At 41.9% G+C, this 16,177-nt stretch overlaps 1 protein-coding gene across 13 annotated transcripts in view; it reads right to left on the minus strand.

Moving 5' to 3' along the window:
• ZBTB20 (zinc finger and BTB domain containing 20) overlaps positions 1-16,177 on the minus strand; it is a 663,010-nt gene that overhangs the window by 228,375 nt on the left and 418,458 nt on the right. For all 13 annotated transcript variants that reach the window (XM_073308827.1, XM_073308823.1, XM_073308794.1 and 10 more), the window contains one exon: positions 9,874-9,966. The gene's annotated coding sequence lies outside the window, so the exon portion shown is untranslated. The remainder of the gene's footprint in view (positions 1-9,873; positions 9,967-16,177) is intronic.

Raw genomic sequence — 16,177 nt, forward strand, 5'->3', positions numbered from 1 at the left:
TAGCTCATGTTAAGTGATCACTCTCCTTACAATGTGTATGATAAACACCCATTTTTTCATGGTCTGTGTGTATATAAATCCCCTCACTGTATTTTCCACTTTATGCATCCGATGAAGTGAGCTGTAGCTCATGAAAGCTTATGCTCAAATAAATTGGTTAGTCTCTAAGGTGCCACAAGTACTCCTTTTCTTTTTGTGAATACAGACTAACACGGCTGCTACTCTGAAACCATACATAGAACTGGAAGCATTTCAGAGAATGCTATCATAGAGGTCCTGGACTTTAATCTCTTTTGTAGCAGCCTAAATTTGGCCTCCAACATCTCCCTCCTTATCACTGGTACCTTCATGTACCAGGACCACCGGCTCCACCCCAGCACTGCACATAGGTCTATCTACATGTCTGAAGAGGCACACAACCTTTGCACCTAGCAGGCAATTTACCATGCATTCTCCCAGCCATCACAAACCCAACTATCTATATTTCTAATAATCGAATCCCACATTACTTTTACTTTTCTCTTCCAAATAACTTGGATCCCCTAACCATGAGCAGTATCCTCAGTGCGAGAGGATACCATGACATCATCTAGAAGGAAGATCCCAACTATGGGATTGTTTCACTTCACTCCAGCTTGATGTTCTCCATCCTCAAGACTTTCTTCCTCCTCAACTGCACAGAGGAGCAGTTTATTATGCCCCTGAAAGTCTCCTCTGTGTACCTCTCTGTCTTCCTTAGTTCCTTTGGTTCAGCAAGTCTGGTCTCAAGAGCCTGTACTCGGTCTCTGAGGGCCGTAAGTTGCTTGCACAGAAATGCACACATATGCCATCAGCCCACAAAGCAAGTAATCGTACATGCTGCATTGAGTGAAATAAACTTTATAGACCCCACTCCGCCGCTGGACCTCTGCCTGTATTCTTTTTACTACTGAAGGGGTTTTTGTTTGTTTTATTTTTTTGGAAGGGGGATGTTTATTGGCCTAGGTTTAGCACAAGCTTGCTAGGCATATTTGGCTCTCACGTTTCCTCACAAAACTCCTGTTTGCTGTAGCTTGTCTGGTCACTTAGGTGCTGACTTTTTAAACCCTGCTCTCCCTGAGTTAGCCCCACCCCCTTGTCAAGGAATCCTAAAAGGATTAGGGATCAAACATAGCAGACTAGAGCCTAGTTAGGCAGCTCTCAGCTTACCTCGCAGGCTATCACAATAGCAGATTCTTCACCATAATGAAATATGCAAAACTAGAGCAGACGCTTACCAAATCAGTGACCACAATCTAGAGGTGAAAACTTACAGGTACAAACCACAATCTGAAATCAGAGAGAAGAGACTGTTCAGCTACTGAGACAAAGGAAAGATGGACACAAAGGGAGACTTTCTACTCCAAAGTCCTTAATGGGAGGAAGCGTGAGAAAGATATTTCCTCCAATTATCAGGAATCATAAAAGATAAGTTCTCATCAGAAAGCAATGAGGCAAAACAGTGCCCAAGCCTGGGAGACAGGAGAGAGATGGCAAAGGTGGCATTATGCTCCCAGATCAGGAATGAGCACTAATGTAAAGGGACACAAGGAATCAAACCCCAAGCACAGTGTGTTACCCTGGGTCATAACTATCCTCTTGGGGGTGGGTGGCTGACTGACTTTTTCTTTTACTTTAGCAGTACCTGTATAGCTTGTCATGCCAATGAATCCCCCTGGAATGGAAATGAATTGAACTGAAACAGAGGGAGGCAGAGGGGGAATGAAAAAATAAAGGTGATGTAGCCAGAGTGAGGGACAGGGATGATGATCTTATTCCTTTACACAAACAATAATTGCCTCTGTAATCAGAAAGGAAATGAGAAGAAGACAAAAACCTATTTTTACTTGATGCTGCGATGAAAATATTAATTATCTTCTAGTAACAGTTTTTCCTTTAGAAGCAATCTTTTTAAACTGGCCACGGATATTAATTATAATTTGCTTGTCAAACCTACACCTCTGAAATACTTTGTGTTATGAAAAAAAGCATTAAAAATAACCTCAACCTGTGCCTTCAGGTCTAACACATGAGCAATCTGACTGAAGGCAGCAGGCCTACTCATAGAAAGGCTATGGGATCGGGCCCTGTATTAGCAGTAAAAGCTGCCCTTCTTTCTTCAGTCTTCTTATTGCTAAAAGATATAAAAATCCCAACAATCTCCTATTTTCATTATAAGATTTGGCAACTTTTTCATATTTATTTAGACTGCAAGATATAATTTGAATGTGGGGGTCTGTTTCTCCCTCCCTCTCTAAGAAAAAGAATAACTTATTTGTACTCTGAATAAGTATTTGTTATTAGTGGATCAGACATGGATAAGATATATTATTACAACCATGTTTGTTAGGTATGATTTACATTGTTTGAATGCATATCATCTTATGCTGTCTTTAATTTTATTATACTTGGGGGGGGTTGTTTGGTTTTATGCATTTAGTCACAGTTGGTTGTGTTTTGAACTTTGACAAAAATTAATACAAAGGAAATTAAAAAAAGAAAAAGAAAATATTTTCAAAATGATGTGGAAATCAAATCTATCCCTCAGTAATTTGATTTGCAGGAAATGGAGAGCAAAGCATTACAAACAGAATGCCTTGAAGTGCATCATAATTACTTACATGTGCAAATACATTGTCTAGGTTTAAGCACATAGTTAATAACAATAGCAGTAATAATTCTATGCCCTTATACAATTTCATCCAACGATCTCAAGGCTCTATGCAAACATTCATTAATTAAGCCCCACCATTACATGATGAGCTACTTGTAAGTATTATCCTCCTTTGCCAGATGGAGAAACTGAGGTGCACCAGGCCAAAGGTCAAGAACATACTAAGAGTTAGTGTGTCAGAACAGAGAACAGAAGTTATGGGGTGAGGAGAGTTCCAAGTCCAAATCGGCCAGAGCAGCAGAAAGCTGGAGCTGAATCTGACCTTCCCAGCATTTGGGGTCACTGAGTTGATAGGCCAAGCTGAGCAGTTTTGATCTGCGCTTTCCCAAAGTTTGGGGGTTGAGATGGGGTTTGGATCAGAACCATGGCTAGTCCTAAGTAGAACTGGACCAATTTTTTGTTTCAAAACTCAAAGGCTGGTGAAACTTCCCTGGTTTGGGATTTCATTATCAACGGGAATATTTCTTAGATCAGGTTTACAGAGGATCACAAACCTTATGAGCAAATCTGGGTCCCGTGTCAAATGAATATAGCAAAAAGTTATAGATTTGCATAAAGACTATGTGAAATTCAGTGGCTTCAACCTGGAGTGGGGGGGAGGAAACAACTTTAGTGGTTTCAATTGAGTTTAACTTTTTTTAGTTTTGTCTGAACCTGAAACTCACAGCAAACCCCAGGAGGTGTGAATAAAAACCAAGAATGTTTTGCACGATTCCCTCTAGTGTAAAAATGCTGAGATTTACACAGCTCCAGTGCTGACTTCCAGTCCCCTGCTCTCACCACTAGGCTATATTCCCTCCCTTCCAGAGCCAAGAGTTGAACCCCAAAGTCTTGGCTTCTTGGCCCTTTGCTACCCACTATCTTGCACTCCCCTCTCTAACTATCTTTAGTACATACTTACCTGCTTCACCAGATGACCATGATCCACGATTGCCAAGTTATCTTTGCTCTCTCATTTAGCCTGCCATAAAGTTTATGCTCTTAAGTGCCGCCTACTGAAGTGATAATAAGTGTACTAGTAAAATTACCTGCCCAATTTGACATGCAATTTGACAGTTCTCGGTGCATAGACATCACCATGTCATATTTAAAATTTAGCCCAAAGATTTTTGAACCATGTAGTTGAAGTAAAAACATTTCTCTGTGTATTTTGCTTACCTGTTATGTTTTACACGAATGGAAACACTGGATATTATTTACTGGCCTGGCAGACAGAAAAAGCTATGCTTCAAACATCACTCCAAGGCATCACAAACATCAACACTCTAATTATGTTTCAGGACTCCCCAAAGTAATCTCTAACTGTGCTTATAGGCTCTGAGGTCACCCTGACAAACTGGGACAATGTTGGCAATCTCAGGATGGGTGTTCAGAAGCAATCCTACTCAGGAGGAAATGCTATCATGTGACAAGTAGAATTAATACTGCATTTCCAAATTCTGGGACCATACCCAGTCAAGAGATTTCAGGAAACAACAGCACTGTCTACATAAGGCCATCACAGTCAGAGCCTGTCCCATGCACAATTCTACACCATGGAATTTCTGGGCCACAATCATCCCTGGTGTAACTTCATTGCAGTCAATGGATTTTACCCAATAGATGATTTTGTCCCAATGACTTTTTTTTTCTTTTAAAATCTCTAAAGCGCCTCTTCAACACCATCCCAAAAGAAGTAAAAACTGCACTGTTTTTACACGTGCAGCTGTTCCTCGAAATCATGACCACTTTCTTATAGTGCAAAGCTCAACAATCAGCTCCATTCATCCCCCTTAGTGAACTGAGAAACAATACAGATGTTAGGTCAAGCTTGACAGCTGCTGGCATGTCCTCTGCCTTTCCACAGGCCTTCAAATGCTAGCAGGCAGTAGCTGCAGTCCACAGAATATCTTGAACTATGGACTCTACTAAAGAAGGAAAAGAGAAATTGTGATAACTCAGAAACTGCTTTAAAGTTCTGCCAAGAACATCAGAACCTTTCACCAATTTTAAAATTTAACTTAGGATGGTGGTGGTGGTGGTTGGGCAAGTGGAGAGTAAAAGGTTCTGAAATTCACTTTTGGAAAAATAAAATAATCCACCACCTCAAAACAGAAACACATATTTGTGTAGGGCCTAAAAAAAATACTGTTATCTTGTCTTCTGAATCAACAGTAGAAAAAGAAAGAAAGTCTTATAAGGAAGGTTTTTTTAAAAATGTCATAGAATCATAGAAGATTAGGGTTGGAAGAGACCTCAGGAGGTCATCTAGTCATCATGTGACTGTTAAGCACCATTAGAAAAAGTGAGATCAGGGAGCAATCAGTCTTCACCACATTTAAAAGGGCCATGCAGTGAGGCTGAGAAACCTCACAACAGCACAAAAAAGGTTAAAGAGAGTCCATGGGCCCAGCTAGCCCTGCAGCCAGTGCCAGGCCTGGAGGGGGAAGAAAACGGGAGAACCTGGCTCATTTCAGGGCTGACTGGTGAAGAGGCAGGAGACACCTCTGCCCCTCTACATGAGGGGACCATCACTAGAAGGCTGACAGCCGGGCCAGCCACCAGGGAGAAGCACCAAGTCCCTGATTGAGGGAGACTGCTGAGGAGACCAAGGAACACCCAGGAGTGAGTGAACTGTGTGACTAAACCACAGAGACATTATGGAGTTAAGATCCTGCAATATTACATCTGCTCCCACCAAGAGGGATGTCAGACTGGGGCCGGATGCCACAAAGAGTCCACCAGGCGGTGTCACTCGAGTAGGGCCACTGCAGACCTTTTGGACTACAGAGGCCATGCCCCAAACTGAAGAAACAGAGGCAGGAAGTAACCCAGGGCAGCAGACTTAGATTCTCTGCTGGGAGGTTCCTGCCAGTGTTGCTTCACACAGGGCTCTGGGCCGGGACGTGGAGAAGAAAGAGGGCCTGGATCCCCCTACTATTCCTCTTTAAGGAGTGAGGCACTTCTGCCAGGGAAGCAAGCTGCCAGATGTCAGGTGCACCAATTACTAGGCAGCCCAGCCTTTCGAGCACCCTCTTACAGGCTACAAACCTGCTAGTGAATGTCATTTTATTTTGAGGTTTCTTAGGGGTCTCTATAAACAATAGAGAATGCGAAAAAAAGAAACAAAACTGTCTGAACTTTTCATTGTCTATTTCTTTAGGAAAATTGATAAAAAATTAACCACACATGCACACATAGAACTGAAAACTACTAGACATCATCCTGTCCTTTCAGTTACGTTCCATGCACAAGGTCCCAATGGCATGTTTTGCAAGCCATCTAACTAGTATATGACTGCCAAGGCATTTTCCAGGATTCCTTCTGAGGATGAATATTACAGCCCGTGGTCACTGAATCAGGCCTGCTTGCTGAGCTCTGCACAGCTCCATGATATGGAACATCATAGAGGCCCCAATAAGGCACATTACTTATGCATGTGTTTAACATTAAGCATGTTCGCAGGTGATTTCCTGAATCAGAACCAGGATTGGCTTTGCTGTTATCTTCCAACGTACCTTTGCATTTTAAGTTCTGTTCAACACTTTTACCATTAGCTTTCCTTTCATTTAGGAATTAAATTTCCTTACCTGTGTTACGTATATGACTGTAGATACTTCAAAGTCAAGGAGTGCTACAGACCTAATTTACTTTCCCCCTCATTTAAGCTGTTTATTTTCTGCCCTTCACTCACCTTGGAAAGAGGAACTAGACTAGCCAGTTTCTCTTTCCAGCCCTCACGCACAAGCACCAAGTGGCAGCACTACAGGGGAATGTTTAAATCCAAAGACAAACTGTTTTCATTGTATTTTTAGAAAATCATGAAAACATTTATATTTCTATGTGTTTTGTAAACCCCTTTACCCCTTGAAAAAACTCCCACACAAAACATGTATTTTGGCCCTAAACTGCACAACATTTGCTCCAATTCTGATCCCATTGATATCAAAGGCAAAGCTCCAATTGACTTCAATAGGAACAGAAGCAGACCCGGTGTCCCTTTAATCCTTCAGAAGTTGGAGTGGGGCTTAGGGAGAAATGTTAAAATGTGATTCACAGTTTCATCCATGTAACCTCATTAAAGTCAGTGAAATTGCACAGGTATAAGAGGAGAATTTGGCTCAAAACACACTACCACACAACTGCTGCTGGAAAAAGGCTGTGAACATTCACTGGCTTGAAAGAGTTAAACAATACCACTAATACGAGCCCTGTAAGTGGGACAGTTTTGAATGGGGCAAATGAAATGATTGCAGCTCATGTTGGCACTGGCTTAGTTAAGGTTATGTCAGCATTTCCCTTAATAAACTCTCTTCTGGGGGGTTAATAATCATCCTTTCATATTGCACCAAGCTGAAAACTGTCAAGTAGGTGGAGAACGGAGATACGATTTGATTCTTTTTCTACAAAAATGTATTTCAACTGGATCAGCCAAAAGAAAACCACCAAAAATGTAGAGCTGGTGCAATTTCAGAGGCTTTTAGTGCCAGCCAATTCTGAATTACAGTAATATTTTGCTCTTTGCATTTATAAATTTACATATTTTTATATTGGCAATAAAGACATTATGCAATCAAAATCATCTGAAAAATAAAGAAAACAGATGATTGCTGATAGATCACAGTTTATAAAGGAAAAGAACAGAAGAACACATTAAATTTACCATAAATGAGGGGCTTCATACCACGACAGCAATTGCTAATATAATTCATTTGTCATATAAATTATGTCCATGGGGACATCCCATAAAATTAATTAGGTCAGAGACAGAGGAAAAACAAATCAAAAACTTCTAAGAACTCCAGCAAATAAGAGGTTTTAGATACAGCCACATCCACAAGATCAGTCAAAAGTTCCTCTTCCTTGTCTTGTTCCCGTGAGGCTAACATTGAGAAATATCTCAGGCTCATCAACATGACATAAATTATATTGGTTGTCAGGAAGGTACACAGCAATTTTGAAATTTCAAATTTTGCAAGCAGCACAGTCTTTCAAGTGGATTACATTATAAACTGAATGGAAGAATTTCAGAAATGCAATTCATTAATACACTAGGCGTTAATTTTGTGGAAGTGGTTGGTATGAACAAAGTGACGAGCAAAAATAAACCACATGATGTATTCATCACGCAACATGGAACACCCCCCCCCCCCAAACCCAACAATTAAAAAAATTAATCAATGGTGTAATTCCACTGAAGTCAAAACCACTGAATTTTGCCTATCCACAGACTTCAAGGGAGTTAAAACATGACTGAGTTTGCCCCACATATGTATCCCATACCACACTGGCTTATTTTAGTGACAAAACATGTTCTTACTATTTTTTACTTCTGTCAACACAGCAAGCAGCTGCCACTTGACACACCCACAAAAGTTAACCCATAGGCCAAATGTTAGTCTGAACAGCAGGGCACAGGTTTTTGAAACGAAGGTGCTTTGGAGAAAAATGGTCAAAGAATTGTTTGAGGATTGATTAGCTCAGAGACTCCCTGACATTAATAAGAGTTGTACAGCTAAAACTCAACCAGGAGCTTAGAGAATTTAGAGGTTAGTTTTTAGAAATGTGCCCATCAAAAACCCTAGTTCTGGACATCCCCGAACTTCAGTGGACCTTATCACTCCTACCACAACTAATCCTACCCTCCCATCTGTGAAGTCTGGATCTGAAGTATGTGGGATAGCCCATGTTAGAGTGCAGGCTACGAAGTCCTTCTGTCATAAAATATTTATAATGGCAAACTTCATAAATGAATGGTGCACCTTTCAAGGCATTTGAGTGTCTTGCCTCAGCCTTAGGGAGGCTTCAGAGGACAGTAACCATAACTTGATTTTTCGGTCTGGAGAGCCCAGGATAGCCCAGTCACTGTGCAGCTTCACTGCTCATTGCCCCATTGTTTTGCAACAGATTAGATATCCCACCAAGGATACATATGGGATGGCTGCACAACACTGGACAATGCTTCAGACCAGGGCCGGCTCTACCGTTTTTGCCACCCCAAGCAGTGAAAAAACCTGTTGCCGCCGAATTGCCACTGCGGACGGCAGGGGAGAGAAGCTGCCGCCGAATTGCCGCCACCCAAGCACCTGCTTGGAACGCTGGTGCCTGGAGCCGGCCCTGCTTCAGACCCACAGGAATTATTCATCTGTCAAGCACAAAGCAATATGGATAAATATAAATACCATGGACCAAATTATGCCCTTGCTCATGTCCTTCCATAAACCTCAGCAGAGCTGTACAGCATGTAAGCAATCACAGAATTTGGTTCTATATATCAAGTTACCTATAATTTCTAGCGCTATTGCTCTTTGGGGGACCCACACACAGGAACATATATACTAAAAGGTGTAAGCACAAAAGAGGCTGAGTTAGCAATCTCTTAACTCAGAATTTGATCATTTTTTGTAGTTTTAGCTCAGCGCTTTAATGTAATTTAAATGCACTGCAGTCGTCTGCATTACATACATACCACACTGGGTAACTGGGGGTGTGCATGATGGTCCGAGGACAGGATTTTGTTTTAATTTAATTTTGAATTGATATGGTGAATTCTAGTGCACCAGAAATTGAAGCACTGATTGCACGAGTTGGAACTGGGCATTGTGCAGGCAGACACTATGCAAGATTCCATCACTCAACTCTGCCAACGCACCTTAGTCCTGACCTGCAGTCTCCCCTGCTATTCAGTCCTGGGCTATTCACACAGTTCTGCGAATGCATCTCAATCAATCCTGTTCTGCAGCACCCCTGGCTACTTCAGTCCTGTTCTTGCCACACAGATCTCCCAACAAAACAGGTTTGTCTTACAACTCCCCATGCTATTTCAGAAATGGGCTTTTACTGAGACATGACTGACAATCATGCCAAATTGCGTACATTAATGATGTGAAGCAGACATACAATAGACTAGTCAAAGGCCTAGACTGAGACCAGAAAACTCTATTCCCTTCTGCCTTAACCTAAATTTGAACCCAGGTTTTTTCAGGCAAAAGGCTACTGAATTAGCCTGTGTAGCTGATGCATAGGTACAGACAGATACTGTAGGTACACAGATGTCAGGCATTCAACCGTTCCAACTGGATATGGTTAGGAATGTATTGCCAATGGCTTTTCTGGTGTGAATCAACAGGTGGCTTGGCACCAAGATGACTATTTCCTTGTGGTTTTCACCTCTGGTTTCAGGACAGAAAATGAGATGATACCTTTTCAATGCTGCATGTCAAGCCGGCTATATGGAAAGCAATTCCAGCCAATTCTCTCTCTCTCGCACCGTAGAGGAAAAGTGCCAGCCACTGCTGCTCTTGCCATCAATCCACAATGCAGATGTTGGGAAAATGCAAAGAAAAGGGGGTGGGGGAAGAAGAAACAATAAAATACACAAATTGAGTTTTGCATACATAACAACCAGAATATATAATTCCCACTTCTACAGAACATAGCATAAAAAGGTAAAAGCACCAGAAAGAAAACAAAAATAAAAAAGTTGCTCGTCTGACAATCAAAGGTTTTCCTGAAACTGACAATTAGAGGGATCAGAGTAACAGCCGTATTAGTCTGTGTTCGCAAAAAGAAAAGGAGTACTTGTGGCACCTTTGAGACTAATTTAAAATGGTTAGTCTCAAAGGTGCCACAAGTACTCCTTTTCTAATTAGAGGGATAATTTCAAAACAATTTATGCATGAATAACAACAAAAAAAAACCCAGACTTTATTTAATATGATAGGATACTTTTTTAAAAAACACAATATCTTGGGAAATATACAATACACTTAAAGGGACACCTGTTAAAAGAATACAACTATTACAAGAATACATTTTGCAGTCACTAAACCAAAGTATAAACAGAAACATTATACCCCCACCTCCAAAAGCGTGTGCATGCGTGCACGTGTGTGTTTTCTCAGAAAAAAAATAGGCACAGTATTTGAAAAGAGGCTGGTACAAGAAGTTAACCTGTTCTGAAGGCCATGAACTAAACCCTTCAATCAGAAGCCTCTTGAAATTTTGGAAGAATTTGGATTCAGATCCAAACTTTAACAGACTGAACTATAATAATTCCAGCTCCAAACCCCCTTCATTTTTTGGAAAAGTGATGAACTGAATTTTATAGCTTGCTCTCTGTCTCGGACACCACTCTTTGTGCATGTCTTGTTTTCATAAACCAAACACTAGTGACATCTACCTCTTCTATGACATGGATGAGATTTTTAAAAGCTCTCAGCATTACTCTGCTCCAATTGAAGTCTGTGGTAAAACTCCCATTGACTTTAATGGGAACAGAATTTGGCTAATGCTGAGTACTTTTGAAAATCTCACCCCATACATCTATCTGATTACAACAATCTCCGAGGACCTGGTGTCTGTTACAGAGTGATACATGTAATGTAAAGCTAAGTTGCAAAATATTTTATTTCAGAGGTATTTTGTAAGAGATGATCGCCAGAGTACAGCGTACTCCAAAAAAGAAGTCAGGACTAGAAAAAGACTAACCTACAATGTTTCCTCTGGTAGATCTGAATGCCCATTTATATCACAGAATTCTGTAGTTAGACCCTTTTGAGCAATGATTCGGAAAGAACAGTCAGCTAAACCATGCCTTTCAGATCAAGGCTTTGAAAGTGAAGCATGTCTCTCCTCTGTGGTGACAAAGTGTAGTAGTAAAGTGTACAAAATAAATATGGCCACCAGCCAACATAACGGGTCCTTATTCTTCAGTCCACAAAGTGGGATCATAAAGAGCAGTGAGAAACTTTCCTTGACTGGCAATTATGGAAAATATGATCCTTTAGGATCACACTCCACACACTAGTGTACCTACAGAACATAGCCCTGCATGATTAGGTGATACCAAAGCATCTGCACTAATAGTGACTGAGGAGCCAAGTCAGGGAAGGCAGAGTGCATAGGGCACTGGACTGGCTGGCAGGTTCTGTTCCTGGATCTGACACTGACCTGCAGCTTGCTCTGGGGTAAGTCATTTCACCCTCTCTGAGCCTCTATTTCCCAGCTTGCCCTCTTGTTTATTTAGACTGTAAGTTCTCCAGGGCAGGGACTGTCTCTCACTAAGTGTTTGTTCACTGCCTAACACACTGCGGCCCTGATCTTGGTTGGGGCCTTCAGGCATTACAATAATACAAGTAATAACAATAACAGTATCTCTTCTCAGACAGCAGCCAATACCGGACGGTGAGAGGAAGAGAAAATACAACCCAATTGTGACAACACATTGTTAGCTGAACAGTATTATCCACAGGTGAAAAATACCTTTCTGTCATAAAACTAACCAGCCCTTTTAAAAATCCAGCCACCATATTTGATACCAACAGCTCCTGCATAAGCAAAATACACTACATGCTGAGTGGTCAGTAAGAGTGGCCTCATGTTTTGTGTTCCAACTCACTAGAAGTGAGAGATCAGAAGTGGGGGATCCCATGATTCCACTGTTAGAGGGGAAGACATGGCCGGCCCATGAGTTGCTGAGGTTGCAAAGGAAAAGCAGCTTTTTGACTTACTTATGCTTAAACCCAGTGTTGTTGAAAATATAGTTCCTTTAACTGTTTCTAAATAATTCATGCTATTAATTTAATATTGTGACCCCTTCTTAGTACTTGGCTCTGTGTACTAACACTGCATATACTGAAGAGTAACTGGAGATTCTGCAGTGTACTGAATGCCTCATACTTGGATTGCATCAAGAGCTGATATCCATATCCACATGCCCACATATCTGAGGCAAACAAACACGGCGTGCATGGAAGATATAAAGGAGTACTTTTGTACACAGCTCCGTATCTAGCGGAGTGCCACAGGGGTTGGTCCTTGTGCCGGTTTTGTTCAACATCTTCATTAATTATCTGGATGATGGTATGGATTGCACCCTCAGCAAGTTCGTGGATGACACTAAACTGGGGGAAGAGGTAGATATGCTGGAGGGTAGGAATAGGGTCCAGAGTGACCTAGACAAATTGGAGGATTGGGCTAAAAGAAATCTGATGATGTTCAACAGGGACAACTGCAGAGTCCTGCACTTAGGAAGGAAGAATCCCATGCACTGCTACAGGCTGGGGACCGACTGGCTAAGCAGCAGTTCTGCAGAATAGGACCTGGGGATTAGAGTGGACCAGAAGCTGGATACGAGTCAACAGTGTGTCCTTGTTGCCAAGTGGGCTAACAGCATATTGGGCTGCATTAGTAAGAGCACTGCCAGCAGATCAAGGGAAGTGATTATTCCCCTGTATTCGGCACTGGTGAAGGCACATCTAAAATACTGCGTCCAGTTTTGGGCCCCCCACTACAGAAAGGATGTGGACAAATTAGAGAGAGTCCAGCAGAGGGCAGCAAAAAATATTAGGGGGCTGTGACACATGACTTATGAGGAAAGGCTGAGGAAACTGGGCTTATTTAGTCTGCAGAAGAGAAGAGTGAGAGGGGATTTAATAGCAGCCTTCCGTTACCTGAAGGGGGGTTCCAAAGAGGATGGAGCTCGGCTGTTCTCAGTGGTGGCAGATGACAGAACAAGGTACAATGGTCTCAAGTTGCAGTGGGGGAGGTCTAGGTTGGATATTAGGAAAAATATTTCACTAGGAGAGAGGTGAAGCGCTGGATGGGTTACCTAGGGAGGTGGTGGAATCTCCATCCTTAGAGGTTTTTAGGGCTTGGCTTGACAAAGCCCTGGCTGGGATGATTTAATTGGGATTAGTCCTGCTTTGAGCAGGGGGTTGGACTAGATGACCTCCTGAGGTCTCTTCCAACCCTAATCTTCTATGACATGCTAATCTGGCTATGGCACATGGACACAAGATGTTTGGAGAATCTTTAAGAACAGTAAAAGGAAAGCAAAGTTCTCTTCCCACTCATACCAACATTATCCTGCCACTGCTACTCCTTCTAATGTTTTCTGGCAAACTCCCAATTTTCAGTCTTACTGTTTGCTTGAGAGAAGCACTCAGAGGAGACTGTGGTTGTCTTGCTCTTGGAGAAAAAACACACCAACTTGTGTCTCAAGATAATGGTTCAGGGGTTGATGGAGATTGAAGGAACAGGAATGATGGCTGTACAGGGTATGTCTACACTGCAGTTATACTGACTCGGGGTCATGGGTCTAAGATAAGGGGCAGTTTAATTGTGATGTAGATGTTCGGGCTCGGGCTGCAGCCCAAACTTTGGGACCCTCCCATCTCACAGGGTCCTAGAGCCTGGGCTTTACACCGAGCCCAAATGTCTACACCACAATTAACAGCCCCCTACCCCAAGCCCTGCAAACCTGAGTCAGCAGGCATGGGCCACTCATGGGTTTTTAATTGCAGCATAGATGTACCCAGGAGGTACAAGAGCTCCCCACTGACTAATCCACACAGGTAATTGCTGTTGGCATAAGAGGAAGATGAGCACTATACCCAAGGCCAGCAGAAGGAAATGGATTAGGGTGTAACAGGTAAGCCCAGAACTACATGATTCAGGTTCCAATTTAGGACAGCCTTTGGTTGGGACCAGCTGCAGGGAGGGCAAACACACATCTGGATGCCCTAGGAATGCAGGCAACCACCACCAATAAAACAGCAGTTCTATGCAGTTCTCCAGCACAGTGAGTATAATGACATCATTTTCTTAAGTATGCCATTGGCTGTGAGAGCATAAGACCCTGCTTTACTGATCCTCTACCACTGATGTCAAGAGGTTTCATGGGAAACCACTTATTATTATGGTTTAATAGGCTTATTTTCAACCACATGCCTGAAAGGCCTTTAGACATTCCTTCCACTGCCCATTTCCACTATAGTACATGGAACTGATACAGGCTCTCGCCTAGCTCTATAAATGACATTATAATTTTAAATTAATCATTGCTGTCCCACGCACCATGTCACCGATTTGTTTATTTTAAAGAATAGCAAGTGCTGAGTGCATAGGATCCTGTTCTACACAGAGATGAGTATGAGCTGCTAAGTTTGAATCCAGAACCATATTTGAATTTCCCTAGAGCTTGGGATTGTTCAGATTCATAGTTTTGGATTGACCTGGTACAGAGATACAGGACAACAAAGAAATTTGGTACCAGATCTGAATCTCCTCAATATTCAGGGTGCTGGGTAGAGCTGAGTGAATAATCTGCAGTAAATTAAATACCTGAGAAATTTTACATTTTGTTTCTACTTCACAGAATGGTCAGCAAAAAGATGGGGAAGTTGTCTGTTATACTAAATTATTTGGGATTTTCTTCAGTGAAGGAAGTCTGTGGATTGTTCAAATTGTAAATTGCAACTTGTGCTGCATTGGTGAGTCATGTGGTATTGGTTTGAGTCTCCAATTGGGTGATTTACAAAACTAACCAACCTCCCCAAAAAGCTAATTGAGAATTGCATAATGTATTGTTAAAATTAGCAGCACACGCTAACTGACAGAGAATGAACTGCAAACATTTAATTCAAAATTAATTTTTGGTGAATAGCTGGGCACCTGAATGAAAAATGTTTTTACTACAATCTTCATGGAAAGTGAACAAAGTCATATCAAAATTCCTTTTCAAATATGAATGAATATCAACTAACTTCCTCCCTGCACACTATTGTCTCAATTGAAGTGTGTGGATCTGGGTTTTGCTTCAGGACTCTAATTCTACCATTATCTGGGACCTAGCAAATTGTGCTGCACAGGCAGGACAGAAGAAACAGTAAGTTACAAGAGAAGGTGAATGCCCCCATCCACGGATTTATCACAAGGGGCTTGAAGTGAGATTGAAGGAAAGGAGTGAGAAAGCCAATGGTTCAGAATGGATGATAGGACAGAGAGAGACTTTCATAGAAGAGGAAACTAATAAACAGGATCTGAAATATGCACAAAGCTAGTCTCACTACATCCAAGAGGAGACGAGAGGGTTGGAGAGAATGTGGCTGAGCCTTGTCTCTTACATTTTATTCATTGCTCTCTGCTTGACGGTCCATCTGCCTCTGGTCTACTGGGTCAAGGTTTGGCATTAGTGCTTTTTAAAATTATGATTTTAAAAACTGAACTGAGGGAAATGAATGCTAAAGAATTCTGCATATGCTAGAGAGTCTGGTTCTAATCTTCAAAGTCCTTAATAGGTTATACAGACTGACTATCCTAGAGGCTTCCCTCTCCATCTGCAACTCACCAAAACAGCTAAGCTCAAAGGGAGAAATTAATCTCATTACTGAAAAAACACACAAGGCCCAATCCATCTGAGCCCTTCATGTGGGGCTTGAGTAGAGCCAAGGATTGTGCAGGCATTGAATACTGAAGCGAATTTCACCCAAAAGGAGCACTGTGGCTGACGAATCCCCGGATGAAGCTCTCGGTAGTGAGTGCCAATGCAATCCGGAGAACAGTCTCTTTACTGTGCAATTCCTTTGCAGAAAGTATCTGAATGTACACTAGACGGAGCACATTCAGAGCACGATGCAAACTCCATCTTTTTGCACAAGTCTTCCCCAACAATGAAGGCTTAAGAATGTCCTGGTTTCATTTCTCATGCACAAATGTCGACGG

This window comes from Lepidochelys kempii, chromosome 1 (genome assembly GCF_965140265.1).
Source record: "Lepidochelys kempii isolate rLepKem1 chromosome 1, rLepKem1.hap2, whole genome shotgun sequence".
NCBI classification, from domain to species: Eukaryota; Metazoa; Chordata; order Testudines; family Cheloniidae; genus Lepidochelys; species Lepidochelys kempii.